This window comes from Etheostoma spectabile, chromosome 22 (genome assembly GCF_008692095.1).
Source record: "Etheostoma spectabile isolate EspeVRDwgs_2016 chromosome 22, UIUC_Espe_1.0, whole genome shotgun sequence".
Lineage (NCBI taxonomy): Eukaryota > Metazoa > Chordata > Actinopteri > Perciformes > Percidae > Etheostoma > Etheostoma spectabile.
In genome coordinates this window covers 8107455-8122769 of record NC_045754.1, presented here as the reverse complement: position 1 = coordinate 8122769, position 15315 = coordinate 8107455, and the positions used below count along the sequence as shown (strand labels likewise).

Genomic DNA, 15315 nt, shown 5'->3' with positions numbered 1-15315 from the left:
GCCTCGTCTGGGAGTGGACAACGCTGTCATCTATCTGCTGCAGCGAGCTCATTTGTACCTGGATGGCAGTGTGAGAATCACATTTTTTGATTTCTCCAGTGCATTCAACACCATCGCGCCGCTGCTACTAGGTGAGAAGCTGCTGTCAATGCTGGTGTCGGTGCGTCTGCAGTCTCCTATATCACGGGCCCAATCACCTGCTGCTGAACGTGGAGAAGACCAGAGAGATGGTGACTGACTTCAAGAGAAAGGGAACGGCTCCGCGGCCCCTTTGCATTCTGGGTGGAGATGTGGACATGGTTGAGGAGTACAGGTACCTGGGAGTAACATCGACAGCAGGCTGAACTGGAAGACCCGACAGCACTGTTGTTTACAAGAGACTGCATTTCCTGAGGGAGCTGATATCCTCCACCGTGTGCAGCAGAATGTTGGAGATGTTCTACCAGTCTGTTGTGGCCAGCGCTGTTCTCCCCCGTCTTCTGCTATGGAAGCAGCGACACAGACAGACAGAACAAACTGATCAGAAAAAGGCTGGCTCTGTTATTGGCTGCAAACAGGACACATTTGAAGCTGTGGTGAAGCGGAGGTCACTGAACAAACTGTTATCTATCATGGATTACCTCCATCCTGTCCACCCCACACTGGTCCAACAGAGGAGCACCTTCTCTAAGAGGCTCCGACAGCTTCAATGTCGCACGGACCGCTACAGGAAATCATTCGTGCTTCATTCCATAACACTGTACAACAATTCACAGCTGCGTGTGAGATAACTATCTCATTACCTCACACATTATAATATTGCACTATTATGCTACATCCACACTGGTCACTTCATATTTAATGTGATATTATTTATTTTGTGATATATTTATGTATATAGGTTGTACATTTTATTCTACACTTGTTTAGGCATATGCATTCTTTTTCATTTATCAAAGTATATTTTTCAGTAGTTCTTGCATTTCTTTTAATGTTTGCTCATTTTTAGCTTATTTTTTGTCTTATTTATTATTTGTAGTATATTTCTTGTTAATATTTCATTTCCCAATTTGGGATTATTAAAGTCCATCTATTCATAGATCTATACATACTATGGTTGGATTCAGCAAAAATCAGGAGTTATCATGGAGAGTTCATTATTTCAGCCCATGAGATGTTCTTATACAATAACCCAAAGCCACTATGCTGCAAACAAAGTGGTCTGCAGGAAATAGCCTTACAATTCCACAGAATTCTAAGGGTAAGCGAATTAGTGACTTTCAGCCCTTCTTGCTTTAATCACTTTAAAAATGAAGCTGAATAACAGTGGTGGTAGGAGGCACGTAGTGCAGCAAATCCCTCTCCCTGCACAGACTATTCTTTGATGATGTTGTTTTTGTATGTTGCACCGCCCCATCATTTGAATATCACACAGAGAGGGGGCTCCTACTCGGCCACTTGCTGCGCCTTTGTTGCCATGATTAAAGCAGGTGTCGCGCAGGGTTGTGTTTGTTAATGACAGTTTGCATTTAAATAGCTGTCACTCGTCTGTCAAGGGGAGGGGAGGAGGGGAAAATGTTTGTTTCCGGGCCTCCAACGTATTCAGAATGCATCTCGTTTACATAAGCTTAACCTAGCTTTGCAAATTAGCTGGCAAACTTTTGCAGGAGTTTACCTGTAAAGACTCTCCACTCACAAGTAAGAAAAGTCCAAACTTTAAAAAGGGAGGGAAATGAAAGCCATCCCAGTTGAAAGTGTTGACTTGTAAGTCTCTTTTTACAGCATGAAGATCTGAATATATTTTTATGATCACAAAAACTGAAAGGTTAAGGGTTAGAGTGAGATCATTATCATGGTTAAAAGACACTAACATTGAGTGGAAGACCAACAGGAAATTAATTGGCAAATATTATTTATTTAATTAACAATTTGAGCCACTATTCAAGCAAAAATGTCCAACTATCATTTGTTCCAGCTTCTCTAATGTGATGATTTAAATAATATACTTTATAATTTACTATATAATAGTAAATTGAATACAGTATCTTTGCGTTTAGGACTGGTTGGAAAAACAAGAAGCTACAAAAGCTGGAACGTCACCTTATCTTTTGCTACATCCAGTTCCAATGAAAGATTTCCTTTGGGATGAATAAAGTATCTATCTATCTATCTATCCATCCATCCATCCATCTATCCATCCATCTCGCTCCAGTACTGCAGAGTACATTGAGTGGAGAAATGCTATATTTGAAACTCTCATATCTCTGTATTTTACAATAAGTTTGGAAGCCCAAAAGTCTAAGATTTAATGTGCTGTGGGTATATGTCATGTTTCCTAAAGTTTTCCTGCATTTTAATACACTGTATGAAAACAAAACTTGGCCCACAGAGACTGCATCATGGCACAGTGTAGCATTATTTCAGAGGAAAGTGACAACCAGGAGGCAAACATGACATTTTCTCTACACTAACGCAGGTGATGTTCCTGGGTTGTATGTAAAGTGTATTTTACAGGACACTGGACTGTGGTGTAAAGAAACAAATTCAAAATGCCAACTTAAAATCAAAAGAGATGCCTCGCTGTGGTATTTACTTTAATCAGGGCAGGAAGGGTGTAGGACCTGTATGTCAAGAACAATTGTATTGTCCTTGAAGAGCAAATTCCTCTTTAAGATAATGGCTCCGCAATTGCCCTGTTTGACTGTGTTAGCTGCCCTTGATTGGTCGGCAACAAGCACCCAGTCATTCATTCAGGAGTCACTTTCATCTTAACATCGTTGGTAAAAACAAAGTGGAGGTGGGAGGAATCGCCTTCTGGAAGTAATTAGCCATAATCATGCTGCTCTGTAGCTATTGGTGGCATTAGCTTACCTTCGTTCTTAATCACTGTTTGTTTATAAGCACCCAAGGGTCTTAAAAATGTAAATATAAGCACAGGAATGAAACTTCAGAGGTGGCTTCACGGAAATGTATTATTTTAAACAAGAGAACAGAAGGTCCTGAAATGGCTTCTGGGGTAAATTAGTGCACTTTAACTGACATGATACTAGCTAAAAAACTTTTTTGTGTCACTGACAAACAGTTCACCTTTCTGTGTGTGCTTTACAGCTATCGGTTAAAAACAAAATACTGAAATCTATCACATGTTCAACAAATATGTATCCAGTATAAATCTAATGGTTTTAATGAGCACTGAGAAACCAGGTTGCTTATTACACTCACCTATCGATTGCTTCCGCCTGAGAGAAAGGAGATTAGCAGTCAACTTTCAACACCTCAATCAATAATCATCTCCCTAATTGGGTATTAGCAACAAGAAAGTGAACTCACTTGTCACACAAAAAAGGAAAGAAAGGCTAAAATTCTGCATTTTGAAGCAGCCTGGTTTTGGACGTTATTCTTCCGAAGCTTGCTCTCCTACTTTTAATTTGAAATTAAGGTGCTATTCCTGTTAAGGATGCACAATTCTTGCTGTCTGTGAAATATAATCCAGGACTTACTGAATGCTACAAATCCTGCAGAACAGATGAGCATGTTCTTGTTATTTTGCAGCCTTTCTTCTAAGGAGTTCTGTTCAGGAAATAGATTTTTTTTTGTTTTTTAGATATCTGGCCAATTTCTCTACTGCAGTAGAGAAAAATGCTATGTGTGACCCTAAAATTATTTTAGCATGTCAACATGAAATTGAAACACAAACATTGTTTGGTATTTTTTTTATATTTCTTCATCACAAGGTCAGTGACACTCAGGCTTTGCCTCTTCGATTGACTCTACTACTACTAAAAAAGCCTTTGCATTCTTTTGGTGCACATGGTATTCATCTGTAATTGATTTGTCTCCGTCATTGTGAATGCCATACACCACGAGCACCTCTCTCTCGCTCTCTCCATTCAATCAGAGAAAAATTCAAGGAAAGCAGTTGCACAGCTTTTTGCTCTGTCTGGATAATTGAAACAAATGCCAGTTTGAAACCAAGAGGGCCTGCTTAATTTACAGACAATATAATTCTACGGCAAAAACTCTCCATCAGTGTGGCCCCATTCATAACCGCTAACAATGTAGCTGTGCTCAACGTTTTGCCAGTTTGAAGCGAGTAGACAGAATAATGTAACAGATGAAGATTTTCTCACACTCAGGTAAAATTCAAATAAAATTGACATTGCTGGTAGACTGTACTGGAGTTATAATTCAGGTTTTTGTGATGTAATGAGATAATGATTATTAGAAGTTACTTAACCTTACATTTCTAATGTGTAGAAATCTGACATTGACAAAAAGCAGACATTGACATTGTCACAGTAAGAAAAGCCTTCCAGAAGATATGCTTTTTGCTTTGTAAAATAGCCTAAACCTTATGCTTTTATTATTAACCCTTTTGAACTTATATTTTATCAATCTTGTATTTATATCTTTTTTTTAATAATTAAAAAAAAAAAATGTTTCTAAAGCAGGAATTTGCATGCTGAAGGCCAGCATTTTAATTGGCTTTAGCGGCCAAATCAACTAACAAATTAATTAAGGATCACTAGATTCAGCCAAAGAGTGAGGTAAGTGTCATTAACCAATAGCAAATGGTCTCTACAGTGCTGAGTCCACACTGAAGGAAGCTATTGTTGCTCATTAGCTGTGTTGCACCATCAACATTTAAAATTCTCTGCCAGAGTCAATGTTCAGTGTTATGTCCAGTCCTCTTGTCCATGCTAATAATACATCCTATACTATCACGTAGACAGAAATACAAGCTTTACATAATTCATGTGTGCAATCATTGGTCCGGAGTTTGTTTTTCTTGCATTTTTCTGGTTCTCATTTGTTCAAGTGACCTAATGTGAACTCAGACGAATTTCCATTTTAACTTGAAGCTAAAGCCGCGGTCCCGACCGGGCACTGCAGGGGACAGTTATAAGGACTAGCGGTCCATGCCGTGAGCCGGCGCTGATGGTTCTAGGGGAGCCGCAGCACCCCTTCCCCTCTACCGGTTCATCCGGCTCCCAGAGGGCCGCCGGTAAACACTGCACGTCAACCCGAGGCCAATTAGCCTGCAAGAGCAGCCTAGTGAGAGGCCTGCTGGAGACGGGAGGGGGACTTAATTCAAAGAGCAGACTCTGTGAGAGTTCAGCTATATCCTAATCGCTAAAAGAGTTCCAGTCCCAGGGGCACCATTCAGGCTTTCAGGAAATATAAAAGGAGTTTTATTGTTTGAAACAACAAAAAGGCAAAATAATGCACCATGGTGATTTTATATAATCATGTGCTGTTATAATATAAAAAATAACAAGCAAGAGAGCGGTATCTACAGAGACATCAGTAGTCCGTGATCCTTCAAGGCAGTTCCACCCACAAACTCAGCTTGTATTCACAAGACAGCTTGCGTTCTGTTTTTGCAATTCACGATTTAAGAAATTGAATTTTATCTTTAGTTAAGCGTCCAGCACAACACCGGATGAGGCTCATAAACTGTTGTAGCAAATGTGGGAAACAGAGGTTAACAGGAGCATGTGAATCACAAAACTGTTAATTAGAATCGCATGGTATCCAAGCAACAGCAACAGGGCATCGAGTGAAATTAGCTATTTAGCAGGGCACCATCCTGATCCCGTTGGCTCTCCAGTTGACCTCTGCCCTAGACACTTACTCCGTACCCACAATGTTTTACTGCCAGATACTGAGACCATGATGTTACAGCAAAATGTGTTGTGTGGGCAATGTGTGTGAAGAGCGTTACAAGATATGACAACAATGTTTTTTGGTTTAGTTTTTCGCACTATTGTTTTATGTTTAGTTTCTTAATAAGTTTGTTTCCCCCAGCAGCAAGACGTACAACTGGAAAAAACATTAGAGCCATACACACCAAATTAAAGTTCCAAAAAATACAGAACTCAGGGTTTAAAAATACTTACAAATTTGTCAGAAGCAGTTATTTCAGAGATCAGATCAAGCAGAAAGCGGAAACAGTGTTTCCCATTCATAGGTTCTACTTAGGTAGATGTACACCCGGCCAGGTAGAAAAATCCGAATGACATTTCTTTTCCAATCACCGATTTATTTTTAAAGCGCACACAGACCAGCGGTCTCCAGCCCCTCGTAAAGTCCTGGGCCGCGTGCATGTCACAGCTTCAACAAGTCACTTCAGGCTCAGAGCCAGCCTTACGTTAGTAGCAGCATGCTGCTTGTAGCTTCCTGTACTGATGAAACCGCGGCCACACTGCTGGGAGTCTGGTTGTTCGCCCTCTACGCAGCAGTGTGTATGACCTATATTTGGAGTTAACTGGAGCTAACTGCTAACAGTAGCTAATCGTTGCTAATGGCTAATTAACCCGACATTTTATCATGTTTCCTGTAAAAATGTTGAACTGTAATCCGGAGTAGTTTGAGTGTCAAAAAATTGTTCAGATGAGATCTTAATGAATGCAACACAGACATGTAAATCAGTGCATGTTACTGGGTGTCTCATTTAACATTATTAGGATTTTATAACATTGATTAAAACACTCAATGTCTTTTTTTTTTAATGAACAATGATCTGTAACAAAGAAAATGAACAAGAATTAACTTATGACAGCCTAAAGAATAATAGGATTTAACAGGAGTCAGGAGGATCGCGTGCTTGGTGTTGAGATTTATTAATAAAGTTTCTGTATGGATCATAGTGTGGTTTTAAGGTTTAGTTAAATACATAAACATGTATCTGACAAACCAACCAGATTTAATTGACAAAGCAGGCTACACTTTATCTGTATCATCTTATAGTCTGGTTTGTTTTATATGTAAATAGTATATTTCTTGTTATGCAGTATTTTTTTTAGTAAATGGTTCATAATCCTTTGTTTGACTAGTTTATTACTGGACCCAGCTATCACACGCTGCGCTGTCACATCCTGCGCCAAGACAAGAACATTCTCAACCTGTGGGAACACTGGGAAATCATCCAATTATGCAAGATCAATACAGTACTCTTATTTAAGAGCTGCTTAAAACTATACACACATATAAAACTACCCTCCTTACAATTCCCTGATTTGCCATAATCATATAAGCTACATTTTGTCTTTGTAAGTACATTGTAATTGACATTTAAAGTACACTATATAGCCAAAGATGTACAAAAGTAACTACGTTGCTCTCAGTGAATCCATTGCAATGCTTCTCATTTGCATATCTGCACTCAAGCGGGTACAACATTGTATTGTAAAATTTGTCTTACAACTATTTCCATTGTCCATTTTACCTTTCTATATACTGAAATATTGCACAGCCTGCCTATACCCTGGGACAATGAGCACATTTTGTTACAACACTTTTTTTTTATTCCTAGATTTAATAAATAATTTTATAATAAATCCTTTTTTGCCCATATTCTAAATATAATTCTTAATTGTACACATCTTGAATCTTAGTCACATGAGTTGCAAAGAAGGAAAGAATCTTAATGTTAGAGCATACAACAATTTTAGACAAAAGCGTGCTTTCAACTTTGTGGCAACAGTTTGGGGACGGACCTTTCTTATTGCAAAATAACTGCCCAAATACACCAACTGAGGCCCATACACGTTTGGGCGGAAATGGAACGCTAGACCTTTTCGCACATCTTCGAACTCTGTGGCTGACCTCACTAATGCTCTTGTGGCTGACCGGGAGCAAATCCCTGCAGCCAGGTTCCAAAGTAGTGATGGTGGAGGCTGTTATAGCAGCAGATTAATGCCCATGGATTTGGAATGAGATGTTCAACAATCAAATATGGTATCATTTTGTAGTTCTTGACTTAAATTAAAACTGTTATTCTGGTTTCCTGTTCATTTGTAGTTTTGCTATTTTGTAGCTCTTGGTTGTGTATCGTAATTGTGTTTATTTTCATTGCAATAGAGAGGCAAAGTCCCTCCCCTTCCGGTGGACCGCCATAGGACCTTAATGTGGAATAAAGTTGAATGGTAGTGAAAGGGGAAAGACAATTGATTTGATTATTCTGTTGGAATTGAGCCATGAATTGCATATATGATGTTCAGTTTAAAATATATAATTTTGCAAGTCAAGAAAGCCTGTTTATTGTTAATCTGTTGAAGTAGAAGACTGTGAAAATACATAATTAGTAGTGGTGAGATCTCTTGGCACTTCACGATTTGATTCAGAGGCCAACGACTATTCTAAACAGATTATGGATTCATCTCAATGCAACAAATTTTTTTATGTACATTTCCATGCGCAATTTAAAAAAATATGCATCTAAATCTGAGTTTGCTACTTAGATTTTGACATAGTATAGACTTAGTATTTTTCACACACAAGTTTTTTTAATGAAATGTTTTTTCTACTGAGGTTTTTATTTTGTAGTCCTTCCATGATTAAGCCTTAAAGATGCTTGTGAAAGTCACCTTTTCTGACAGTAATCTCACAGAGCCTCAGTCATGTTTAAAGGTGGCTGATTGGCTTCTTAGAACATGAAACATGAGGTGGTCAGATGTACTGGGATAAAGTAGATCAACAGCATATATGCATTTTGCCTAATGATTTTTCTTTCCTTTTGGCCATTTGTGTGTGTGTTTTTTTTTTCTGCGCTCTTGCCTGAACTCTAAGTTGTTGTCCATTATACCGTCCTCTTTCAGTCACTCTGTTTTCTGATTTGTACTAGTCTGGAGACTTGTTTAATCAATTATTAACTTATCTGCACCAAGCATTGAATCGTTCTAGAGAGAATCGTGATGCATCTAAGAATCAATTATTTTTCCCAGCCCTAATAGAAAGACTAAACACTTCAAAGTTGAATGGATTTGACACGGTGTGTACTGTACCAGGATGTAACCTTACCCACACAAGCAGAAGCTCTTGCTTGTTATTACGCTTCTCTACTGATAAAACAAAACAGGTAACCCCTAATTTCCACCAGGCACACCCCCGCGTGCAATCACGGACTTTAAAGTCGATGTTTTATATTCCACCAGCCGTGTCACCGGGCATCCCAAAGTGAAAATACAGCATCTCTGTTCTCTAACATTAATTCATTTGCAGATGTGCCCAGTGGAGAATTGGAGTAAGAGAGCGTTACATGTGCTGTGGAACAGCGCAAAGATAACTAGCTAGCGAGCGAGCCAAGCATCAAGCAAGGTGACATACATTTTGAGAGACGAGATATGTAGTTCACTGAGCGGGTTCACCCAAAACTAAGTGGTCAGTCGACAAACAAATCACACAAAAATGAAAAATACTTTCTTCAGTTAAAAAAAAATGGACGTTAAAATTGATATGGCTCAATTCAAACGGGATCAAAAAATAATTTGCCTCTCCTTTTTCACTATCATGCATAGTTTTTCTGAATTAAGGTCCCATGAGGTCCACCGGAAGGGGAGGGACTTTGTCTCTCTATTCTACTACATCTAGCTTTGTCTACACTCTTAATGCAACGTCTATTGCCTGCTGGGAGTTCTTCCCTTATTTGAATTGGGGGTCTAAGGATAGAGTGTATACTGTTCCAATTGCAAAGCCATCTTGAACAACATTTTGAGTCCAAGCTATGAAAATAAACTTGCCTAGACTGGAAGCGATTTAACTACACACAGTGTCAAGTGAAAATTCAGAAGTCTGGCTCTTATTCTCACCTGCTGTTCACATGTCATTAAATAAAGGTTTTGGGCAGCTCTTCACGCACACTCAAATGCTGCTAAGAGGGACCATCCAGTGTAAGCTGGTTTTGTTTTGTTATCCTCCATGTCATGATAGTTGATTGTGGACTTTCTGCTCGACACAGGCCATAAACCTTCACAGATGCAAGCAGCCTAACAAGACTGAAGCATGTCTGCTCCAAGACACCGAAACCAGTGGCTTCTCTCTCTCGCTCGCTCGCTTTCTGTCTCTCTGCTTCAGAAAATGAGGAGCTTTGCAAAAAATGCAACTCCATAACAGTAGCCTGTGTGTCCCCAAGGATACTGAGCTAGCATGGTCTGCCAGTCTATCACATAGGAGCACACCGCTTTTGTGACAAACTGGCAGACTAACATATTTCATTCTTGTAGCTCCTCTGTGCTCTTCTTTTTCTTCCCAGACAATCCTCACAATAACCTTGGTGGTGAGTGCATGACTACACAGTGTTCCCCGTTGCTTTCTGTTGATTCAGTGCAGCGCACTGGTGGATATCAGCGCTCAAACACTCCACACTCATTTAAAAATGTGGTGAATACACAGCAGAGAGCTGTCGAAACATCACAAAAGGTCAGAGTACGGATTTAATTACTTTTTATTGTGTGCCATGCATGTGTAAAACACTGAATAACAACACGTATTCCCTCTAACCCCCAGATCATTTGCGTGCGGCAGAAAAGTCATGCTTTGTCAAAGTTTGCCAGAGGATGGAGTGCTTAAAAGAAGAAGAATAGACAAGCTCTATTTTAACAGGTGAGCAGCCTGGCCGTCCTTAAATCCTTCAGAGGCTGTATCCATTACAGAATCCATGAGAGGTGGGTAAGAGCCAGAGAGCATGGAGGGGCTGCTTCACTGCACACCACACAACCCCTCTTTACACTCTAACTGGCAATTGTTAAATTCACACTCGTGTCAGTCTTCTTCACAATTTAGAGCCCTCTCAGGTATCTCCTTGTGGACAAAACTTCCCGCAGTCACTGATGTCTTTGAATGAAACAGCAAAGTAATGCTACAGTCTGTTGGCGTCGCTTTCTGTTTTTCTTATTACACAGCGGCCTTCAAGATTCATGAGGGAACTTGCATTCAAACAAACTTAATATCCATCCTGTTTCATACTAGTAACAACACAGTCTGGCAGAGGGAAGTGAATCATAGTGCCCCAGTGACTTGGAAGTGCCCAAATATGCAAATGTGTGAGCTGGTGCAATAGATTATTCAAATGCATAGATGCTTTGCCTTTGGGGGAGCCCTGTCGCTGAGCGGTGGTCACTCCCCGTGCGTAATAACCTTCTCCCCAGAGTCGGGAGGCAGTGGTGACTGTTTTCAGTCACACGGGTGACACAAGGTGACACTGTCTAGCCAGTGGCCTAGCATGCCACAGTTGAATGGATGAATGGCTGATTTCCTTTTTCCAGTATTTCAAAAGACGTTTAGCTTTTTTGAAAACAAAAATATGCCTAAACTAACTAATGAATAAAATAAGCTGCTAACAGAAATGGTAAAATTTAGGAAATTGGGTGGTTTGAATAAAGCCTAAAATCCTTTTTAGACCTTGCGTCATGGTGTCGCTTATTATTCCCAGAAACATCTCTAGTTGATAGTAGGGGTTGGTTGAAAATCCATACAGAGTAGTCTCGTGATATTTTCAGTAGGGCTGTAATCAACCTTAGAAAATCTTGGTTGACTAAAGTACGTTAGATTAATTAACTGTACTGTCCCACAGTACTTGTCCTTGTAGGCTATTTGCAGTATATTAAACCTAATTATTTTGCACTGAAATGCCACTCGTCTGTCGGCTCTGACAGCGCTGCATCAGCGCTATGTGCATGTCCTTGCACGGAGCGCTAAACATGGAGCTCAAAATTTTCGTCTGAGACACAAGTAGACTGCTAATTTAAAGCTTTTACTCTTAAACACAAAAGGCACGTCCACTTTAATATATACTGCATATTTAAACATATCTGTGGTCAAGCTCAGTGCCTCGCGGTGTTGCATTAACTCTGAAACTTTCTCTTTGGGTCCCTCACCTTTTCCGGTTAGTCCATGATGGTGTGGTGTGCTGGCGCTGTATATTAACAAGTTCTTAAAACCTCAGCCCTCCATAACAGCTATGGGCCTCATATCCTGAGCAATAAAGTCGACAATTCCTTCCGTGATACTATTTTTGTGTTTGGATGATAGAGGCTTAACATCCAGCGGGGTCTGGGGGTGTCCGGGGAACGCTACCGTGGTTGCGGGTGGGTGCGCCGGTAGTTATAAAACGATTATTAGACTATGAAATATGCCAATTCTGATATGTTCATATAGCCTACTCAAAACAGACAGGGCAACCTAACGCAGAAAAGTTAGCTTACCGTTTTTAGGTGATATTCTATGTTTGTAGTCGAGCTGCGATAGGCAAACTGTTAGCAGTAAGTGCTTTCCACCCATAAACCGTAACGGTCTATGCTTCCACCTGATGAAATAACACGGCAAAAAAATCGACCAATCAGAATTTTGGTTGATCCAGAACGTATCGATTAAATTACAATTGCCATTTTAAGGGGATTATGTGCCAGAATATTTCTTGGCCGGGACCAGTTACTTCCTGGAGTTGCCACTGACTGCCCGGTAAGTTTCAAATGTGTTCATATGAATTGATTTGAAACAGAATGTTATTTGACACTATTGGTTAGGGGTTTGGTCAAGTTTGTGTTCACTACCACTTGGAGTGCCTGGAGCTGCACATTTCAAACATGTGTCCATTTCTTTGAGCTATTTTAAGTATTTATCCAATACTTGGGGCAGTATTTTGGGGGTTCAATTTTGGTGCTTTCACAAAATATGCACACAATGAGTTTTGATAAATAATAATCAATACTGTGGATACAATGACTAAGTGAGTAAAGGCAAATACTAAAACAGCTATTTAGTCTTGTAAATTCAGAAAATGACATCACTTTACTGTAATGCAGCCTTTAAACCCAGAAAAAAGACAACACTTGTGTCAAATCACAATATTACGTTATCCAAAATGTAAGACGCACCAATAGTATCCAATACTACAGTAACTGTTTGGACCTCTCCGCTCACTTGCAAACTAGTTTTGATGCAGTTTAGTTTTCATGCAAACACATTTGATCTCAAACACAATATGCAGTGTGAAGTGTTACAGCTTACTCAATATGTGGATACTAGAGTTTGATCTCTCTGCCACTGGTCTGAGGTTGTAGCTGCTAATTGCGTACGCCCACACAAGCATCAGACAGGGATATCGATTCCTCATCCTCACATCGTAAACATGTTGAATGACACTAAGAAACCAGTGGCAATAGACCGGTGCACTATGGGGCATCATGCTGATAGAGGCAGGTAATTTATTGGGACTGTGTATGTATGCGCATATTGCTGTGCCTACACTTAAAAAACTCCTTAGAGTGTAACATATGAAGACAGGTGACAAGCGGTTAGTGAGGAAGAAATGGGCACACAGACAAAAAGTACAGCAACAGCAGATGTTGTTAAAACTGTATTTAGAAGCTACGATTAAGTGTGTGTTTAGTGGATCAATAATGAGGGACAGACAAGACAAAGAAGATTAATCAAAGAGCTCAAAAAATACAGCACTTAGGCAAGCAATCTGTCAGGGAAATCTCACTGGGACAGTTAATGCGTTAAAATAAATGTAAGAAAGGCTTCAAGGGCTATTACTTCAGATTATCATCATTGATTTTGTCTATATGCGGGTGTGATGTTAATATCTCTATTGACTCACCGCTTTTGAGCAGCTTTTGATAGACACCACTCACACGTTGCATCTCATAAAACTCAGTTTTAGATTTCCTTACAATGTCCGGACTGATCCCTCCGTTCCTCAAGGAGGGCGATGAGCATTGATCCGCTCCAGACAGAAAGCATAAGTTCAGCACATGCTTTGATGAAATGTGCCTTAATTTTTTTTATTAGCATAATAGTGCATCAAAAACAGCTGGGACCGGGAGCCCCCTAGTCAATATGGCTACCAGCCAGATCAAGCTAATTTTTTTGGATTTGTTTCAGAATGTTTTGCATAACATGACTTCAACTGAGTAGGAAAGGGACAGAAGCACCAATAGAAATGGAAGTAGAGCTTACTATGTGGAATAATCCCTGAAATCACCAAAAGGGACCTGAACGGTACTTTATATTGCTGGATGTACAGTGAGTGCTGTGCATTATTTTGTTGCACGTACAGCAACCTCAGGCCTCGATTATCTAATGATGACATCTAAGGGTTACAAGCACAAATTAAAGGGTTCCTGTCTTTTCCATTTTGATTATGGTTATTGTTGTTTACTGTGGTTTTATATGCTGGACCCAAAGGAACTTGAAGACTCAATCTCCTGCAGCCTGCTTTGTTTCTGGATCTGTAGAACTAAAGAAAGATGGACTCTTAGTGGATATCTAGTGGCGTTTGTGCTTGTAATGGTCTGTGTGATCAATTTCATTACACTTACGGACACACTTCTTGAAATTAAATGTATGAAATCAGGAAATCAGGCATCAATGCTTTCTCAGACCATTATTTTGCTCTCTTAAACGCCCAGCACTATTGATTGCAGGGTATAATATACACTCAGCACTATTGATTGCTGAATAGATTATAATCCAATTGTTGCATCATATATAATTTCTACAGACTCATTTCCATGAAGACCAACTTTAAATGATCCTGCCTGACAAAAACCTAGAGCCTAGAATCACTGCAGCACTTATCCTAAAACCGCTTTGATTGCAAGACTTTATCTAATTGCAGTGTGAATAACAGCCAGAGCCAGCGTATTGTCATTTCCAAGTTTCGGCTCTCTAAGTTTTAGTAGTAACTTCTTGGTCTGGCTTCAGTCACTGTTTCTCAATGCCCCCTCTATAACAACGTACAGTTTCCTTTGTAAAGGTATACGAACACTTGAAATGAATGAAAGATGATGGAGGATCTGTCAATCTGGTCCCTCTTTGCTTGTCAGGATGATGCATGAAGTGGCGTCTGCAGCATAAAAAGTGGAGTTGAAATGCATAGTCACATTAGTTGATCGACCAAAAGTTAGTCAGCAACTTTTTAAGTCAATACAATCTATTTTAGTTATTGTTTGAGCAACAATGTCAAAATTATAACCGCATCACCTTCTCAAATGTTAGAATTTGCTGCTTTCTATTATCTTAAATTATAATAAAATAAATATCTTTGGTTGGACAAAACAAGACATGAGGACATAACATTGTCTTTAGTACGTTCATAGGCTACAACAAATTTACAAAAGCAAGGAAATGTAATTCTGACTAGATTACATTTTCTATTCAAATAAGAAAATGTTGCCAATCGACGTATCTGGCGACACACTGACAATTTATTCTCCTCCAATATATCCAATATGCAATCCAATATCCCCTCCTACTGACTAGAGCAATATTTACCTTTTTATAGTTATGTTTAGGCGCTGGCAAAACCTGAGGCCTTTCAAGATCGAACATGATTTGAACAACAAATCAAGATCAACATGCCCAGGATTTATTTCAGTTACCCGGCTTCACCTAAACTTACAACCACGGTCCTGCATAAGCGGTGTCTACATAAAAATAAAGAAAACAGACACGGTTTTACAGGCAAAACGCAATACAGTCGCTGCTTCCTAAAACGGGAAGGAAAGCCGACGCTGTTACGCGTAGATCACAGTGCTTATCAACATCACT

General features: G+C 39.6%; 1 long non-coding RNA gene across 1 annotated transcript in view; it reads left to right on the top strand.

Annotated features, from left to right (window-relative positions):
- Positions 1–15277, top strand: part of LOC116672171 (uncharacterized) — an 18239-nt gene extending 2962 nt beyond the window's left edge. The window contains exons 2-3 of the long non-coding RNA XR_004327488.1: positions 12119–12121; positions 15208–15277. This is a non-coding gene — a long non-coding RNA (uncharacterized LOC116672171). The remainder of the gene's footprint in view (positions 1–12118; positions 12122–15207) is intronic.
- The last annotated feature ends 38 nt before the right edge of the window (positions 15278–15315 follow it).